The 18,360-nt window shown below is 41.9% G+C and overlaps 1 long non-coding RNA gene across 1 annotated transcript in view; it reads left to right on the top strand.

Moving 5' to 3' along the window:
• Window positions 1-685: 685 nt before the first annotated feature.
• LOC119656258 overlaps window positions 686-18,360 on the top strand; it is a 33,086-nt gene continuing 15,411 nt past the window's right edge. Inside the window, exons 1-2 of the long non-coding RNA XR_005250027.1 lie at window positions 686-760; window positions 823-1,079. This is a non-coding gene — a long non-coding RNA (uncharacterized LOC119656258). The remainder of the gene's footprint in view (window positions 761-822; window positions 1,080-18,360) is intronic.

Raw genomic sequence — 18,360 nt, 5'->3', positions numbered from 1 at the left:
ATTCAGTATTGTGTTCAGTGGTCAGTTTGGCATCAATTTTCTCGGTCTCGGTGGAAACCTTGTGAAGAGTGAAATTTTTGTTTTGATTGGGGTTGACTTATTAAGGAAAGAGGACAAGAAGATTATTTTTCGTGAAATGGGGTCATTAGGAACAAATCGGGAAAAACCATTGAGAAACTTGTTTGAAATAAAAAATTTATCGTTGATTGGTTCAAAACACACAAATAATGAAAAAGAATGAAAAATGTAAAATATCATAAACGAAAGAGTGAGCATTTAAGACGCTGCTAAAATCATCAGATGAGGTCCACCATTCGGACGGAGTTCCTGGTCATTTTGTTACTCTGCACCGTGTTCCCCATCGTATCGCGGCTAGTGGACGTTCCCTTTTTTGCCGACTGAGGAGTGGTAACGTGTGACAACCTTTGGTGAAGCGGTTCCTACTGTAAATCAGGCGAGCTGATACTTTTTCCTAGAGTAAAATTCAGTTTCACTTAATTTAAAACAGCCAAAACAAGGTCGGCATAGCGAGAAGAAATTGATAATCGCCGAAAAAGCAGGAATTATTTGCCGCTTGGAAGCTGGAAGGTCGAATGTCAGCACTGCCAAAGAATTTAACGTAAGTTTTGAATAAATATGCGATGCATGCAAATACGCATGCATGGTATCTCATTTTTTAAGTGGCTCATTCAACTATTTCCACAATTTGGAAATGCAGAGTGAATATGAGAACAATTCAACTTTGGCAAAAGTAAAAAAGGTTAGGTCTTGTAATCTATCTGGGTTAGACGATGTTTTACTTAAATGATTTAAAATTCAAAGAAGCGGCAATATTTCCATCAGCGATCCTATATTACAAGCGAAAGCGTTCGCATTTGTTAGATAACTTGAATTAGAAGATTTTGAGTGCACGGTTCGATGGATATAACGATTTAGAAAGAGGCACAACATTTTTTTTTCCATAAAAAAAGTGGGGAAGCAATAGATGCACCGGATCTACAACGATTGGATAATCACAGTATGGCCAAATTTAAGGAAAGGATGCAACGACGATGAAGTTTTCAATACAGATGAAACAGGTATATTTTTTTGAATGATGCCAGATAACATAATGAAATTTAAATGAGAAAAGTGTTTCGTTAATGTTAATATGACGTCAGTATTATTTGAAAAAATTGGAGGGGGGAGGGGGGGACAAGTGATTTATTCGGTAGAAAAAGAAAATTTTATTCCTCTTGGATCTGTCCAGCTCACCCGAATATTCCAAATACTACGGCAGTTCTCCAACCAATGGATCAGGGCATCATAAAGTCACTGAGAATTCATTTTAGAAAACTTCAAATCATGAAATTTTTAAGACATCGACGAAAAAGGTATTCCTGAAAAATTACATATTCTTGAGGTCATTTTTAAGGTTTTGTGTGAAACAAAACCATATTAGAATCGATTCGATGTCTGTCTGCCCGTTTGTCTGTCTGTCTGTCTGTCCGTCTGTCTGTCTGTCTGTCTGTCTGTCTGTCTGTCACAGCCGATTTATCCGGAAACGGCAGGACCAATCATCACGAAAATTGGTAAAAATATGTGATCTGCCGTTCCCTTTACATGTAGCAACTGACGCCATTTTTTGTTAAGTTTAAGGGGGGGCTCCCCATACATGTGAAAGGAGGGTGCAACATTTTTTTTCACAGAATACAGCCATGTGGGGTACCAAATGAAAGGTCTCAATTAGTACTTTTCGAAACTGGTCCAATATTTGAAATTAGGTGAAACATAGGGGAGTGAGGGCTCTAAATATGACCATCAAAAAGTGTAACAGGTCTCGTTCTCAGAACCTATCCAACCGAAAAATCTGAAAAAAATCGCAGTAGTGCATCTCTACGAAATCTGGGCCTCAAAATATATCCGGTTCCGATATCTGCACAAATAAAGTTAATAATAGTATATTTCCACATTTTGGAAATTTACCCGGCACCCCCCTTATGTTCATCCCAGAAGTGCAAAATTTGGCACGCGTATAAAGAACAACATAGTGCATAATTTGGTGAAGTTTGAAGAAAATCAAACTATTAGTAACAAAGTTATAGGGGGTGAAACTTTACAATTTTTTGTGAATTTCGTGCACTCTACAACCTGCATGACGTCATCATCACATATCAATTCGTCAATACCACAACGAAGTTAGTTCGTATCAATTCCATGGAAAAGGATTATTTTGTTTTAGTTTTTTAGTCATTTGTATATGAATATCAATTACTCCAACCAGACATGTGTGTATATAGGTATATAGTATATGCGTGCTAATGAACTTTGCGCGTAGTGCCTAATTCAGATAGATATAAGAAGTAAACCGGAAATATGGGTACGATCAATCTATATACGTGCTATGGGTTGGCTGTGAAGATTCGAGGCGGCTCGACTCGGCCTCCCTGCTCCCATAACAACAGTCACGATCTTAGGAGTTTGTGGCATCAAAAGCGCTAACTGGGCTCCTCGGAGCGGCCACTGATATCTACCTACCCTACATTTGAAAAAAGTAATTGAAAGGCCGTTGATAATTTCTCCTATCTAAGGTCGAAAATCACAAAAGAAACAGCTACGATGATGAAATCCGCGCACGGTTCTTGTGAGCCAACAGAGCCTATTTCAGCTTACAAAAACTGTTCCGCTCGAAACAGCTCTTACTGTACAAGACAATGATTTTGCCAGTCCTCATGTATTCCTCGGAGACTTGGGTTCTTAGCAAGAAGAATTTCGAACTCTTGACCGCGTTCGAGACAAAAAATCCTCCGAAGAATTTTTGGCCTCCTACATGGGGATGGGCGGTTGCCTACATAACGACGAAATCTATGAGCGATACCATGACCGTTCGGTTATGGATAAAATCCGGCTCAATAGGTTATGGTGGGCGGGTCACTTAATCCGTATAGATAAGGATGATCTAGCCCGGAAAGTCTTTAAAGGCAATATCTATGGTAGAAAAAGAAGACGAAGCACACCCTGCCTAAGATGGAGCGATGGTGTAGGTCAGGACGCCAGACAGCTTTTAGGGATATCGAATTGGTGGACTTCGGCGCAAAACCGGAATGTCTGGAGTTCCTTATTAAGGCAAGCCTAGACCAGATATCGGTTGTTGCGCCGTTGATGAAAGGCACTTTTTACAAAACAGGAAATCACAAAAATAAACTAAAATGACGGATTTTTTTGCCATGTGTTGAGAAAATTACGCAGAATGTATAATTTTTGTTGTGCTCATTTACATTACTCTTTTCTATCGTAAATAAAAAAGTAGTTTTGGAGTATTCATTTGTTGTATGCATATAGTGGCCGAATTTCACCAGTACCTTCGAAGTCGTTATAAAATATATGTGTACGTGGCACGTGAAGACGCTTCAAAAATAATTTAGGAAAATAATAATACTATGTTTACTAAGTAATTTATTTCCCAACATAGTGGCTGCCGATTTCGAAGGAGGTGATGATCTGGAGAATCAATTTCTTCATGTCTCTTTCTCACCAGCTCTTTCCCTCACTCCTTTTCCTCTCTTTTGACATTTTGGTTCTTTGGAAACCTGGTCACCAAATCAGGGGAATGCGGGGTGGTTTGAAACGTCCCATCTAGACGAGTCCAAGAGTTGCTTTGTTCCCGCTTCCTGGAATTGTCATGCAGCATGCAATGTACCTTTGTTACGCTGCCTTTCTTTGTATTCTGAATCGCACTTTTTCATTTTTTTAGATTCTTACAGCATCTTGTCAAGCTGATGGTGCGCCAAAATAAGTGATTTCGAATTTGGTAAAGGTTGAAGTTTCACCCTCATGCTCGGAGGGTGTGGAGAACTCATTGGGAGGAAATTAGGACGGTGTCTGTATCGAGTAATGGATAATCAGTGGCGTGACGTCAGCAAGGGGAAGCAAGGGAAGCATAGGTCGATTTTCTTCAAACCCCAAAATTTTGCCTTTAATTATCTGTTATATTGGTGTGAAATTTTTTACTTCTAGGATGAATTTAACGGGGTGTTATGGTAAATTATTAACTTTATTAAACCAGATATTGGAACGGAATGGATTTCGAGGCCTACATTTCGAGTAGATATGTCTTTTTAAGGTTTTGTGTGAAACAAAACCTTATTAGAATCGCGTCGATGTCTGTCTGTCCGTCTGTCTGTCTGTCTGTCTGTCACACCCGATTTATTCGGAAACGGTTGAACCGATTGTCACGAAAATTGGTAGAAGTATGTAATCTGCCGTTCCCTTTACATGCAGCAACTGACGCCATTTTGTGTTAAGTTTAAGGGGGGGCTCCCCATACATGTGAAAGGAGGGTGCAAAAGTTTTTTTCATAAAATGTGGCCATGTGGGGTATCAAGTGAAAGGTCTCAATTAGTACTTTTCGAAACTGGTTCAATATTTGATATTGGGTGAAACACAGGGGAGTGAGGGCTCAAAATATGACCCCCAAAAAGTGTAACAGGTCTCGTTCTCAGAACCTATCCAACCGAAAAATCTGAAAAAAATCACAGTGGTGCATCTCTACGAAATCTAGGCCTCAAAATATATCCGGTTCCGATATCTGCACAAATAAAGTTAATAATAGTATATTTCCACATTTTAGAAATTTACCCGGCAACCCCCCTTATATTCAATCCCGTATAATAAAGAACATAGTGCACAAGCTAGTCAAGTTTGAAGAAAATCCAACCATTATTGACAAAGTTATAGGGGGTAAAACTTTACCATTTTTTGTGAATTTCGGGCACTCTTCATGCATGACTGCATGACGTCATCATCACATATCAATTCGTCAATACCACAACCAAATGAGTTCTTATGAATGGGGTCCCAAAGAATTATTTTGTTTTAGTTTTTTAGTCATTTGTATATGAATATCAATTACTCCAACCAGACATGTGTGTATATAGGTATATAGTGTATGCGTGCTAATGAACTTTGCGGGTAGTGCCTAATTCCGATAGATATAAGAAGTAAATCGGAAATATGGGTACGATCAATTTATATACGTGCATATATGTGTACATTATTCGGATATAGGCAGTTTGTTTGTTTAGGGTGAGCGTAATATCTATGGCTGTAATATGTACGTATGTCTCGTAGTTTGGAAAAATATGAAGCAATATGTTGGATTTGTAGCTATATACGGATAGAAAAATGTGCGTTGAAATTTCTTACATAAGATGAACACAAAACCTTTATACCCGAAGCGCGAGCTTCCGGTATTCCGACTTGTTTTTAGCTCGATAGGGTTTGAGAACGCGGCCCGTTTCACTTTATGAGGCTCACATTGTAAATCCCAGCTCTCCTATGATTCACCCAGTATCGAAAGCAGGACTCAGTAAAAATGGAGCCTTTTCATTTGATACCCCAAATGGCTATATTCTCTGCAAAAAATTACACTCTTTTTTCACATGGATGGTGTGCCCCTGTAGACTCAACAGAAAATGGTGCCACTTGCTATGTGTAAGAGGATTCACAGACCAACATATTTTCACTAAATTTTTTTCATTTCAAACAGACATTGAAACGATTTTAGTAAGGTTTACTTTCACACAAAACTTTAAAACCAAATCAGAAACCGAAAGGTCACGTGTGAAAAGGTTTGGGTATTTCATATGTAAGAGTGTTTTGATATCTGCCGATTCCATTTGGACGTAGTTAGTAAGTCATAGTATATATAAATCCAATATGTCCAACTGTTCCCAATAATGTGATGCTGAGGACAATCGATTTACATAAAGTAGACAACTGTGAACTACTATAAGTTTGTTAATAATACTACAATCTCTTTGAAACATTTCACTATCAGCTGTGTTATATGTTATATTCCTGTTAAATTTGAAAATCGTAAATTGAGATCTATCCCATCCAAGTCTTATTAACTTATGTATTTAACGTGTGGCCACTGGTACCCCAAGCTGGCAATCGGTGTGTGGTGCATGGATCCTTCCCGAAAAAACGATCTATCATGAAGCAGCAAATGGGGCTCGAACTAGGCTGGTTATTTAATGACGAGCCCTGGAGAAAATAGGGTGAACAATTGGTACATGCTTTATGAAACGACCAGGCTCTGTGCGAAGCAAAGGTTGTTCAGCAGCTATCCGACATTATCCCAATATACACGGTTTTGAAACTACATGTAAGCAAACGGCTGTGGGCTCTGTAAGTGTAACATCCGGAGTGGACTTTTACGAGGCAGTGCGACACACCTCCGAAGTCATAGTTTTCGTAAATGTACCAATGATAATAAATTACGGACCATTCAGCTAGCAATTTCACAGGAATTAGTCGTTGAAGATACCTAGTGAACGAGGAAAGAGATCCACAAACAAACATAGACCGTCCGGGATTCAATAACGATAGTAATTCAAATCTCGGCAGATACAGAAGTTTCAAAGAACACCGGGACTTATTATATTGTGAGCTACAACGGGTAGAGGAACAACTTCGTACATAGAAGAAAGAGGTCTGGGCTAGTCTGTAAACTTACAAAGTACACGAAAGTTTCAAGTTAAAAGTATTGTGACGAAAATGACTTTGGAAAAATTATGTGTGTGCAGACTACTGGCTAAAGTACCCCCTGGAGCTCTAGGACTCTAACACGGAACCACTTATTATCTTAGGCCTGAGTAGGCCTCGCGTGGATTTCGGGATCCTCAGCTACTCTGGCATCTCCCCTATCCATCGCCCCCTTTTTAGCCTTAAGAATGCCATGAGTATAATGTACCACTCGCTCCACGTGTCCTCGTTCTGCAACATGGCCTCAAGTATGATGTCCGGGGACGCAAGACACCCTTCCATAGAAAGATGATGGCGATGGCGCTACCACCTTCTGCACTGTCCGTTACATACTTGCAATAAATACAGTCAGGCGACCGTGATTTCCCGAGTGTGCGCAAATACCCATGTCCGTTGAGCAGCTGGGTTAGGTAATAATCAATCTCACCGTTCTTTCAATTGAACCACGGTCGCACGTCTTTTGTGAGATGCGCGGTCCATCTACCTCTCGATTCTCTCTCCCATGCTTGCTGCCATATGCAGAGAGTACGGACTCTCTCTTCGCAAGTGACATCTTCCTTATTTCCCTCACCTTTTTTGAGGTATATCAACTTCCGCTCGCCGGTATGGAGAGCGGTCGGAATGATTCACCATTACAGCTTTTCTACCGAGACGGCATAGTAGACGGACGCAACTCGCAGAGCCCTTCGTCTTTGTACTTGCGATACATTTTCTTTCTAAGGGAGTCTGTATATACTTCGGCACGGTAAAGAAAGACGGACTGAACCGCATGCTGGATAAGGGACCCCCGACATTGGACATTAGCCGGCAAATCGCAAAGATTCTTGCTGCAGCCTTATCTGCGGCGTTGCGAATTTGATCGAAGAAGGTTATGTTCGTGCCTATCATGATGCCGAGGTATTTCGTCACTGGCTTCGACGCGACCATCGTTCCACTAACCTGAATAGGGAGGAATGTGGAAACCCTCTCCTTGGGCAAGACCGCGACTTCAGTATTCTCCAGGGAATCTGGTTTCTGGCTGTATCACTATTCGCAGTGTACGCTGAGCTTGTTCAATCGTGCGTGAAGTAACCAGTGCTGCAAGATCATCCACGTATTTGACCAGATGCGATCAGTCATCTCGAGTCGTAAAAGACTATCGTATAAGGCATACTAAAGGTCCGGATCAAGGATAGATTCCTAATCCGCCCCCCATGTTACCTTCATTCTAAGTCCCGGGTTTCGAAGAATAAGGAAATAGTCCATTAATATCGGCAGTAGGTAGCCTAGGATATGGAAACGGTGTTCCAGTGTCTCAAGCATGTAACACCACCTCACAGGATTTAAGGCATTTCTGAAGTCAAGGGTCACAAGCAGCACCATTTGCTGACAGTGACGACAGTGTGGCTCAGACAGTTTTACCGCTTGGAGCACCTCCTCAATTGCATTAATTGAGGATCACCTCAGTTTAAAACCATATTGTTCTGGTGAGTAGTCTCCCGCAGTATGTATTTCCTCTTAGCTTGACGAGTTTCTCGGGCAGCTTCCTCGCTGTGTCCAATATGCTGAACGGTCATTTACGTCTCTCTTGGCTTTACGTGTAAACCTGTCCGATGAATTCTCATCCTCCAGAAATTCTCTTAAAACATGTGAATTCAGGAGCTTTCCCCGTTCCCATGGTATCAGTATGCCCCTGGTAAGATTTCGTGACGGAAGCCACTTCACATAAGTCCCCCTGCAGATTCAGCCTGATGGCCCTAATAGGCCTTGGAAAATTCGCCTACTGCATCACGGCCAGCAAAGAAAAGTGCACGACACCTTGGCTACCCCGTCTTACTCTCCGCCATCTTGAGCACCATACTAAGCAGATAATACGCTGATGCGACTTTAGGGTCACCTTTGCCCTTGCTTATCAGCATAAGTCTCGCAACCTTCCGGCGCTGTGAAAAATGCGTTAAATGCGCAAAGCATATCGCGGATTCGCGCACGTCGGATAGATTTAACATCAACTCCAGCGTCTTCTGCTTTGACGTTGTTGCGGACTTCTCGAAGAACTTTCGCGAAAAATCTTTCCTCGTTCGGCTTGATAATAATTGCATCTGGCGTGATTTTACCTTCTCTCTTTCTTTGGCAGTGATGTTGCCGTCGTAGTTGACTACGACTCTGGTACAGTGGAGTCACTGTTGTCGCTATTCAATTTAGGTTGTTGTTGCTGAGTTTTTTTCGGCGCTGCTTGGTCCGTTTGGTTACTACCTCGCGGAATTCTTTTTGCTGTGTCCTCGTCATCAGGTCGACGCTATTTTTTCTCCGCCTGGCCCGTGAGGGCACTGCCTCTTGTGCTGCCTTTTTTTCTCAGCTCCTCTTCGGCTATCTTTCAGCTCCATTATGCCATTTTTGACATCCATGAAGATGTTTCGCTGGATAATGGTAGTAACCTTCATTTCCGTACGACCACCGTATACTTCTTGTGAACCAGGACGAGCATAATAAGTATAGCTTTGATATATCCGTATATTTCGGAGTTTGGGGATATATGAGAGAATATTTTGAATTTTTATGTAGTTTTATATGATAAGAAGACTCCAATTTTTGTACCACTTAATCACAAAGTATTTCATTCCCGAGAGCTAAGTATAATTTACTATTTAATCTTTGTCTTCCTCCCATTCTTTCTTCAAACAAATTGAATCATCATGAGGAGGTGGAAATCATACAAAATGTCAGTTAGGCACTTGAAATTAATTAAGACCAAAATATTCCATTAAAAAAAATTGGGATAGTAAATACGACGAAAAAGCCAACTAAGCACTCATGTTTATGTCGTTCGAATGTGTACCAAATTGCTCCACTAGGAAAATGTAAATAAACACGAGAACATGAAACTCTGGAGTTGGTCGAGCCCACGACCAGATGAACATAAAGTTAACTAGCGCATATTCTTGTCTTTCAAGTGGTCGATCTTCTAATCGAACCTCGGGAACCGGTTGCAACTCACCTGTATGGGCCACAAATCCATTCACTTTTGGCTTGTACGAGTAAGATCTGGCCAGCTTAAGGTTGGATGCCTACCGCTAGTAGAATCTCCCAAAATGAATTAGCCATTTTTTGGTCCTTCCATGGAAGTGGATCTTGAAGTTTCTTAGAATTTTCGCCAAAAATACAGTTGCCAATATTTTCAACTCCGGTGGTGAATTCTATGAAATTTTAATAAAGGTGAATTGGAAATCGTACGCCTAAATCTTTTCGCGAATACAGCCTTATTGAGATCCAAGAGAACGGTATACAACAATGGACCAAACATTTAGGGCTGTAAGTTTGCATGCCACCTTAAACACGTTGAGGACAAGTCGACACTCTTCCCTTAATCAAACAGTGAGTCCGGACGAAGGCAAGTGTTTGAGTTTACTTTCCGCTCGGGTTAATTGTACTCACTTGACATGACTATTTTCTGTTTTCGACCATATATGCTAATCACCTGACCATTTGACTAAAAGCAAACAGATATGTACACACCGGAGCCCCGAAATTATGACAAATGCTTGAAATGCATGCTGTTGACGCAACATCACCCATACAACATATGCCCGGAATCAAGAAACCGGATGGCACCCTGCCATTGTTATAGTTACGAATAGCATGCACACCATCCGCTGTGAAGAGTTGACTCCAACTTTCTGACTGTCTGCTTCATAGACGAATGAACGAGTGCAGTTTGGATGGTTGCAACAGTTAACGTGCTGCACCCCCTGCAGATGAGCAAACGAACGTGTAAGGTTGTTAATTGGCTCGGTCGCACCCTCGCACTATTCTCTTTGCTTTATGATCCTTTTCAAAGGCCATTTGACGGGCCACGGAACAAGCGACGCAGTTTACTTCGGTACGTTTTTACCACGCGTATGATTTATTGTATGGGTTTTAATAAGGCCGCGGTAGGCCCCTTGGCTGAGAAGTTCAGACTTTGTAATTACCGTGGAGCAATTATCGGCACCAGTTTCTTAGTGGGAATAAAAACTAAATGTGAAGTATTCCAAGTTTCCCTAATTCTCCATCCGTTTTGACCTAGCCTTTGAAGGCAAATCAGGACCTACTGCAAGTTGATCCTGCGAAATGCAGCACTTCATAATTAAAATTCATAAAACATATTCTTGGAAGCAGATCCGCTATCACTTTCGTCCAGTCATATCTGACACTTCCTAGGAATTCCTTCTTTGCTTCTCTCCTCGCAATATCCGCGAATAGTAATTTCCCAACACTCACCTGTACTGAACGAAGAGCCCCTGCCTGGATCGATTAATGGCCGCAAGATGAGACTAAACTTCTGCGGGATCTGCAAAACACCAACTGTGACTCAACGTAACGAAGTTTCTGTATACGAATATGTACGCGTGTTCATCAGATTGGATTCGAAATGGTCTGAATCTGATTTTCGATTGCAATGAGATTGAGATTCGTTGGCTTAAGTCATGATTAATATCTTTTGCGGGGTTTGACTAATAGGATGATGAGACGACTGCCGGTTGTTGTTTTTGCCCTTCTTCCCGAATTGGTTATTGGTTCTTACGTAACTGAAGTCTTAAAGGTTTGCCCAAACTTCAGCAAGGTCGATCTGATATATTTTGTGTATTTTCCAGGTGAAAGGAAAATTTCTGTGGGTTGTCCATCAAAACGAAATGAAGTTGATACAAATCTGTAAGAAAACATTCTTCTGTCGTCTGAAAGTGAAACTTTTTTCGATTTCTGCTCGGGTCAGTGATTAAACACTTTTTAAACGTTCATTGGGCTTTGTTTACTAATTCAACGAATTTTTCTCACATCTACGAAGTCGAGAATACAATCTTCGGCAAATATTAGGAAGCCAGAAGATTAGTTCCAATGAAGCATGTCGGGTTTTCTCATGAGGTTTCACCATTGGCAAATTGAGCAATTATTATGTTTGCTTGAATGTTTTTTCTTATCTTTGAAGTATTGATGATTAATAATATATTTATGCTGTGAACAGCATTTTGCCTTCTTGGTGTACCTGTGGCGGAAGTTACACAGTAGGATTTTTGCATCTTTCCATTCTTTTTTCTCCTTTTAGCAACTCAACTTAGCTTTCAACCTCCAGAAAATACAACCATGATCCGTTGAAAATTGGGGAAATGATTAGGAAGGGAATATGTTGCGGAACGAGATGGTCTTATTAAAAAACCTGTTGGCGTTATTTAAATTTGGTTTTGACGTCGAGGTTTCGGTTCATTTTGCAGCGGAAAGAAAAGTGTGGTGCTATAAATGAACGACTAATTTGGATGCAAAAGGACCTATCTACGAAGAATTGAAAATGGTAGCATAGCGAACGGATGTCTAAACGAGATCTGAACGCTCCTCTGTCAGTAGTATGACGTACCTAGGTTTACAAATTTCATCCAATGAAATGGAGATTATACTTAAAGTACTAGTTGATAGCCGAATAGCCACTAACTTTTTTCACGTAGAATGTAATGCATTGCGCCAATTTTAGCCACATTTGCAGCATGAAGGATATTCTTCGCAATAAAATTTCAGTTTTTTAACTAGCCTTCCTCTTCCAATTTTCCCCTTGAAAACCGTTTTGAGTATTCTCGCTTTATTCATACACTGTAGATGACCTATCCAATCGAAAATTTGTAGTTGTATCTTGGTTGAGACTTCCGATTCATAACACTCATTGTAGTTGTATTAGTATGTATTGGTTCCAATATTCGGCGGAGTATCCTGTATCCAGCTCTAGTGATATAAGTTTGCATCAGGAACCAGCTCCTTCGGGGCCACATTTCTTTTTTACGGACGGAAATGGACAGCAACGATAGAGGTGCGAAAAGCTGAAAACACCGTGATTTTCAAAAGGATCGCAGATAGTTCACTAACTCCGCTGTGTTATTTATGTATATAGGGGAAGAGATAAATAAAGTATAGTTGGAGTTATTCCACTATACTAAATCCTACCTGATCGCTCTTGGTGACAACTCCCGCGATAGGCGAACCAAGAAAATGCACCCAATGTCGTCAGAAACAACATGATTGCATCGAGTAACAACTCTCGGAAAAATGATAGCGCGTCCTCCTCAGTCGACGCGACAGGACGGGCACCGGTCCTGTCGAGAAATCGGCAAGGGTTCTTAACGCATGGACGGCATCAGGACGTAAGTAAGTTAGTCAATAAAACAAATACGTGTCTGCACCCTTAATATTGGCACCCTAACTGGAAAGATCGAGTAACTCGCAAGAGCCTTTCGGAAAAGGTGCATTGATATCTGCGTTCTGCAAGAAACCCGATGGTCTGGCGCCAAAAGCTGCAACATTGAACGCGAACGCGGTAAAAATGGCTATAATCTTCTCTCTTTTTGTAGTCCACACATTCAATGTGGTGTTGGCATTGTCATCTCAGAAGGTTTCCGTGTTGCAATTAAAGAAGTCGAACGATTTGATAACCGGCTGATGAAGCTCATCATTATATCAGCTGAACGCAATATTCACTCCTTCACCGCGTACGCAGCACAGACCTGATGCCGAGAAAGATGGCTTCTGGCAACTTCTCAATGCGAAATACAGTTTGGCTATTTCCTCATAAGACACCGATGCACTTCGAATCGGCCATAGATTGATGTCTTGCGAATGAAGGCATTGATGAAACAGGGTGAAGAACACACTTGCCCCGCGGCGCATTAAACGGTGGCAATTTCGTGGGAAAAACGAAGAAATGATCTCACTTACGCGATAATCAAACATTACGAATGTAGAAAAATCGTTATCGTCAAGCTAAAGGCACGATCCACAATGCGGCCTACGAAATCGATGGTTAGCGACGAAAAGGGCGGCCGAAGTTGCGGTGGCTGGATATGCTGTATGGGGATTTCCAAGCCTCGCGACTGCATGCCATTGATGGAACAAAATGGTGCAACCTACCACGACGAGCCGACCCCGTTTGTGAACAAGACAAAGGTTAAAAAAGAAGAAGGACCGCATATATTATAGTTCATTGCAAAGCGAACTGGAGAAATGAAGAAAGTGAATGGCTTGTCTGAATTAGGCTTCATCCAGGCTCTACGGTTAATCTCACCTTCAATAAGGAAAACGAAGGGAGTCCTTGTTGAATTAAACTCGAAGACAATTAACAAAAGAACGTTCTATGAGGTGGTGGAAGCGCCACTAGGAGAAAAATTTCTGGTTTGTAGTATAGAGCGCATACGCTCTGCTCTCGAGAAATCCGAGATCCCGACTGTCTCAAAAATATGTCGACGTGAAAGAGGCAAGCGTGAATATTCGGAAATAACCGATGCCCGTTCCGGTACCCACCGTGGAGCATAACACCTGGGAAACGCCTGCTTAACCAACACCAACAGCTTTACTACCAAACCCAATCTCCACCTCCACGTGGTGTTCGCTGGGAGTTCTTTCTAAATGAAAACTGCAGACGGAGAAGGATGAAGGCGAGTCTATACAGAAAACCAATGTTACTAAGCCACGGAAGCAGCCTCGGATAGAATGGATTTCAAAACGACCACCACGGCAACGACAAGGGAATAACAATTTGCGCATTTCTAATGGAGCACACGTTCCATTGTGCTCCCTGTACAAATCAATTGTGGCTGAGCTGCTAGCCAATAACCTGTTTCAATATATGGCTGACGTAAAAGCGTTGCCGGACATGCGCCGGAGAGTGATCGGATTTCTGGAGAAAAGCCACAACACCATATATTATAGCAGCCATCCAGTAAACCATGTGTTCGGAATAGGTTTCTTAGCCAGCCAAAAAATCAAAATAAAATGAATGAAATGCTGTTATCGGCTTTGAAAATATGAGCGAAAGGCTATGCACTCTGTTTTTGAACGATAGTGAATATTGAAGCCATTCACAATACAGCCCACTGCAACGCCTATAAGGGGGAAATGGATACCGCATCTAACAGATGTCCTGGAGATGAGGTATCAAAAAATGATCTTCACAACCACCTGAAGAACGTTATCATTGATACGCTCTCAACGATAGTTGGTCCCAGCCGCAAGAAAAGTCGGAACGGCTGGTTCAGCGATGAATGTAAGCTAGGAACGGAATGGAAGGATGCTGCATACCGAGTAATGTTGCATTCTCAAAGAACGCGGGTATGCGCAGAGACTTATCACGAACTCCGGCGAGCGCTGAAGCGACTTCACGAACGGAGAAGGGAAGCCTGGGAGAACCACCAAGTCTGTGAACTCGAAAAGTACAGTGCAGCAACTATAAGATATTCTCCGCTACCTTGCTAGGCCGAATAGCCCCATATGCTGACAACATCATTGCTCCATATCAAAGAAGCTTCCCTCCATACAAAACAGCAAGAGATCAGATTTTCTCTGTGCGGCAAACGATATAAAACCTGTTGGAATATGGCCATCAGTTGCATAACCTTTTCATCGACTTAAAGCATGATAGCATAGCCAGGGTACACTACCATGATAGAACCCGTTACCGCGACGAAATTGGTAAGACTAACTAGGCTGACCCTGACCAATGTGTGAGGCCCGATAAAAGCAGCAGGATCACTTTCGAGACCATTCGACATCAATGAAGTTCTACGATAAGGAGATGCCGTATAGTGCGCCCTTTTTAACCTGGCCCTAGAAAAAGTGATTCGTGATGCTGTGGTAAATGCAAGAGACAACATCCCCGTCAAGTCTACCCATCTACTGGCCTATGCAGACGGTATTGACATTATGAGAATAACAACTCGAGGTGTAGAGACTGCCTTTATCCAGGTAGGGCAGGCGGGGCGAGATCTCGGCTGCACATTAATGAAGGCAAAACGAAGCACATCGTGGCAACGTCAGCGCCAAAAACCAAAGAACGAACAACATCAACTCGCGCAGACAAAATAAAGATAGGAGACTACAACTTTGAGACTGATGAAAATTTCTCCTATCTAGGGTCAAAAATCACAACCGATAACACCTGTTATGATGAAATTCGCGCAAGGTTGTTGGCTGCCAACGGAGCCTAGTTCAGTTTAAAAAACTGTTTCGCTCGAAACGTCTAACACAGGATCAAAATTCTTACGATACAAGATGATGATCTTGCCAGTTCTTATGTATTCCTCGGAGACCTGGGTTCTTAGCGCAAAAAAAAAAAAACGGCGAACCCTTGGCCGTGTTCAAGTGAGGAAGCCTCCGAAGAATTTTTGGCCTCCTACATGAGGATGGACGATTCCGTAGCTTACACAACAACAAAATCAATGAGCGATAACACATTCGTCTGGTTGTGAATAAAATCCGGCTCAACAGTCTGCGGAGGCGGGTCACCTAATCCGTATGGATGAGGATCATCCAGCCTGAAAAGTCTATAAGGGCAATGTCTATGGTAGAAAAAGAAGACGAGGCAGACCCTGCCTGAGATGGAGTGATGGCGTAGGTCAGAACGACAGACATCTTTTAGGGATATCGAATTGGTGGACCTCCGCGCAAAACCGGGATGTCTGCAGTTCCTTGTTAAGGCAGGCCTAGACCGGATACCGGTTGTTGCGCCGTTGATGATAATGAATCCCTGGATACGTACCATCTCGAGCGATTCTGTGATGGAAGTTGCGGAGCAATACGCGAATAAACTCCTTAACATCGGGAAACTCAAAATTGGGTGAGTAGTATGTAAGGTATGAATGCGTATAGCCTCCACCAACAGTTATATGTGCTTAGACTATGGGAGTACGTCTACAATAAGCTGGAGATTCAACAGGAGGACAGCATGACGTAGATTTGCCATGTAGGTCCGACGAAGATTTACAACGAGCCTAGTCTAGAAAGAGCACTACATATCCCAAATAATGCACCAAAACTGGAGATGGTCTACTGAAGGATGCCCTTCGGGACCGTTTCCGATGATACCACGTTTGTCATTTCAAAGTTGACTAATACTGTAATCTTAAGGTAAATTGAATTATGTTTAAAAGCCAGCTTGTCACCATATTTGAGAATTTAAAAGCAAAATGTCTACTAAAAGGAGTTGAATAGGAACGATTGAATCGGCTTCGTTAAGTAGTATGTAATGATAATTATGGTGATATGAGATCAAGTCGATCCCTTGAGTGGCCGATAACGACCTAGAGGGCAGAGCTATCCCAAAAAAACTAAACAATTTGGCAAAATTTGACCGTGAAGGTCCGCCCACGAAGATTGCAGGTCTATCAAAGCTCTCGGTCGACACGTTCTTGCACGCCTCTGTGCTAGCCAGGCTCGGGAATGTGGGGGGGTCCTTTGAGCGCTTTGATCCCTCACGCTTCATTACTAAAAATAACGTGTCTTTACCCTTCCCGATTGCCGTCCCTTCCGCCTCAGATCTTGGACGAGGCGCGGCCGGTGAGGTTCCCACCCTTCCTCGACATCCTCCGGCCAGTTATTCTTTTAGAGGATGTCCCTTCTGTAAGAATTCCGCGGGAGTAAGGAGGAACTAAGGAGAGGGAGTCCTCAAACTACTTCCGATTACGAAAAATTCATTATTTATAAAAAAAATTCTAGGATATTATCTATTAACTCAAAGTTGACAATAAAATATACAATTATACCAATTCAAAAAAAAGAAATAATAAGGCAAATGAAAAATTTAAAAATAAAAAAAAATAAAAAAAAGAAAATAAAATAAAATAAAAGAAAAATCCAACCAATTACTTACTCTAGTCGTCACGCCGAGCTCGGTTAACGGCTGGTATAACAGGTTCTAAAAGAAAAAAACAACAAATTATGTCACGAATTCAAAGATACTATGTTAATTACAGCTTTTCTGTTTCACTTTCTTTTTTTTTTTAGTTCCGAATATAGGTACAACTTTTTCAAAGATTTCTTAGATAAATGTATTTATATTGTTCGTCTGATCACACCATTAGCGAAACACTTCACCGATTTCTTAAAGCGAGGCACTTATATTGCTCGTCTGATCACATCATTAGCGAAACGCTTCACCGATCTCTTCCTTAAGTCAATTATGTTTTATTACCTTTCCAATTTTTGCTTTCGGGTGAAAAGTTATCCAGTTGCCTTTGCTTCTTTATTGTGAATCAATTGCCATTACTTCACCTTCCTTCGCTAATTTCACTAGAACTTCTCCATCTCCAAAAAACTTCCTCCTCCACCAAGACGTTCTTCAAACCGCTCCTACAGCTCTTCAACCAAAACTCCTCTTTTCTCAAAATTCACCTTCTCCTCCTAAATTCTCTCGTCCAAGGAAAAAAACTCGCTCCTGCCTTTTTCTCCTTCTTCCACTCAACTCCTCAAAATCCAATCCAAATCTCCTTCAACCACTCACCTCTAGATCTCAAACAAAAAACCTCAAAAATCCCATCCAAATCTCCTCCGACCACTCGCCTCTAGATCTCAAACAAAACTCCCCCGTTTTTTTCTTCTCGCCAAAAACCTCCTCCCAGCAACATTCTCGCTGCCTTTTCGTGCACCGCTTCTATTCCCGCTACATAGCCTTTCTCACTCGCTAGGCAATGTTGCGGCAACATACGCATGCGCCTGCGGATGCGGCAAATCATTCCCCTCCTGTCAAGATCAATTCGCTTGAATACATTGAATAATGTGCAATCTGCGGCGAACTTTAAGGCAATTGCCCACTATTAAATGCATTGTTTAAGCAAATTGATTAAGAAAGAGCCGAATGAAATTCCGCTCCCGTCGCGCAGCCGCGGTCACTACAGGGCAGCTGGGTTTTCGAGACCCGCTCGAGGAAAGAAAGCTGAAGACCAGTGAGGGCCTCACTGCTGATAGCGGCTGGGTGTTGGCGGTTACAGGGAAAGGTAGACCGAGATCCAAACCCACATTAGGCCTTGAGGTCCTTCGCGTGAGCGATGCCCAGGTTACGACCCTCCA

This window comes from Hermetia illucens, chromosome 4 (genome assembly GCF_905115235.1).
Source record: "Hermetia illucens chromosome 4, iHerIll2.2.curated.20191125, whole genome shotgun sequence".
In the NCBI taxonomy this organism is placed as follows: domain Eukaryota; kingdom Metazoa; phylum Arthropoda; class Insecta; order Diptera; family Stratiomyidae; genus Hermetia; species Hermetia illucens.
Note: the sequence above shows the minus strand (reverse complement) of the source record. Positions and strands in the feature narration are given on the sequence as shown.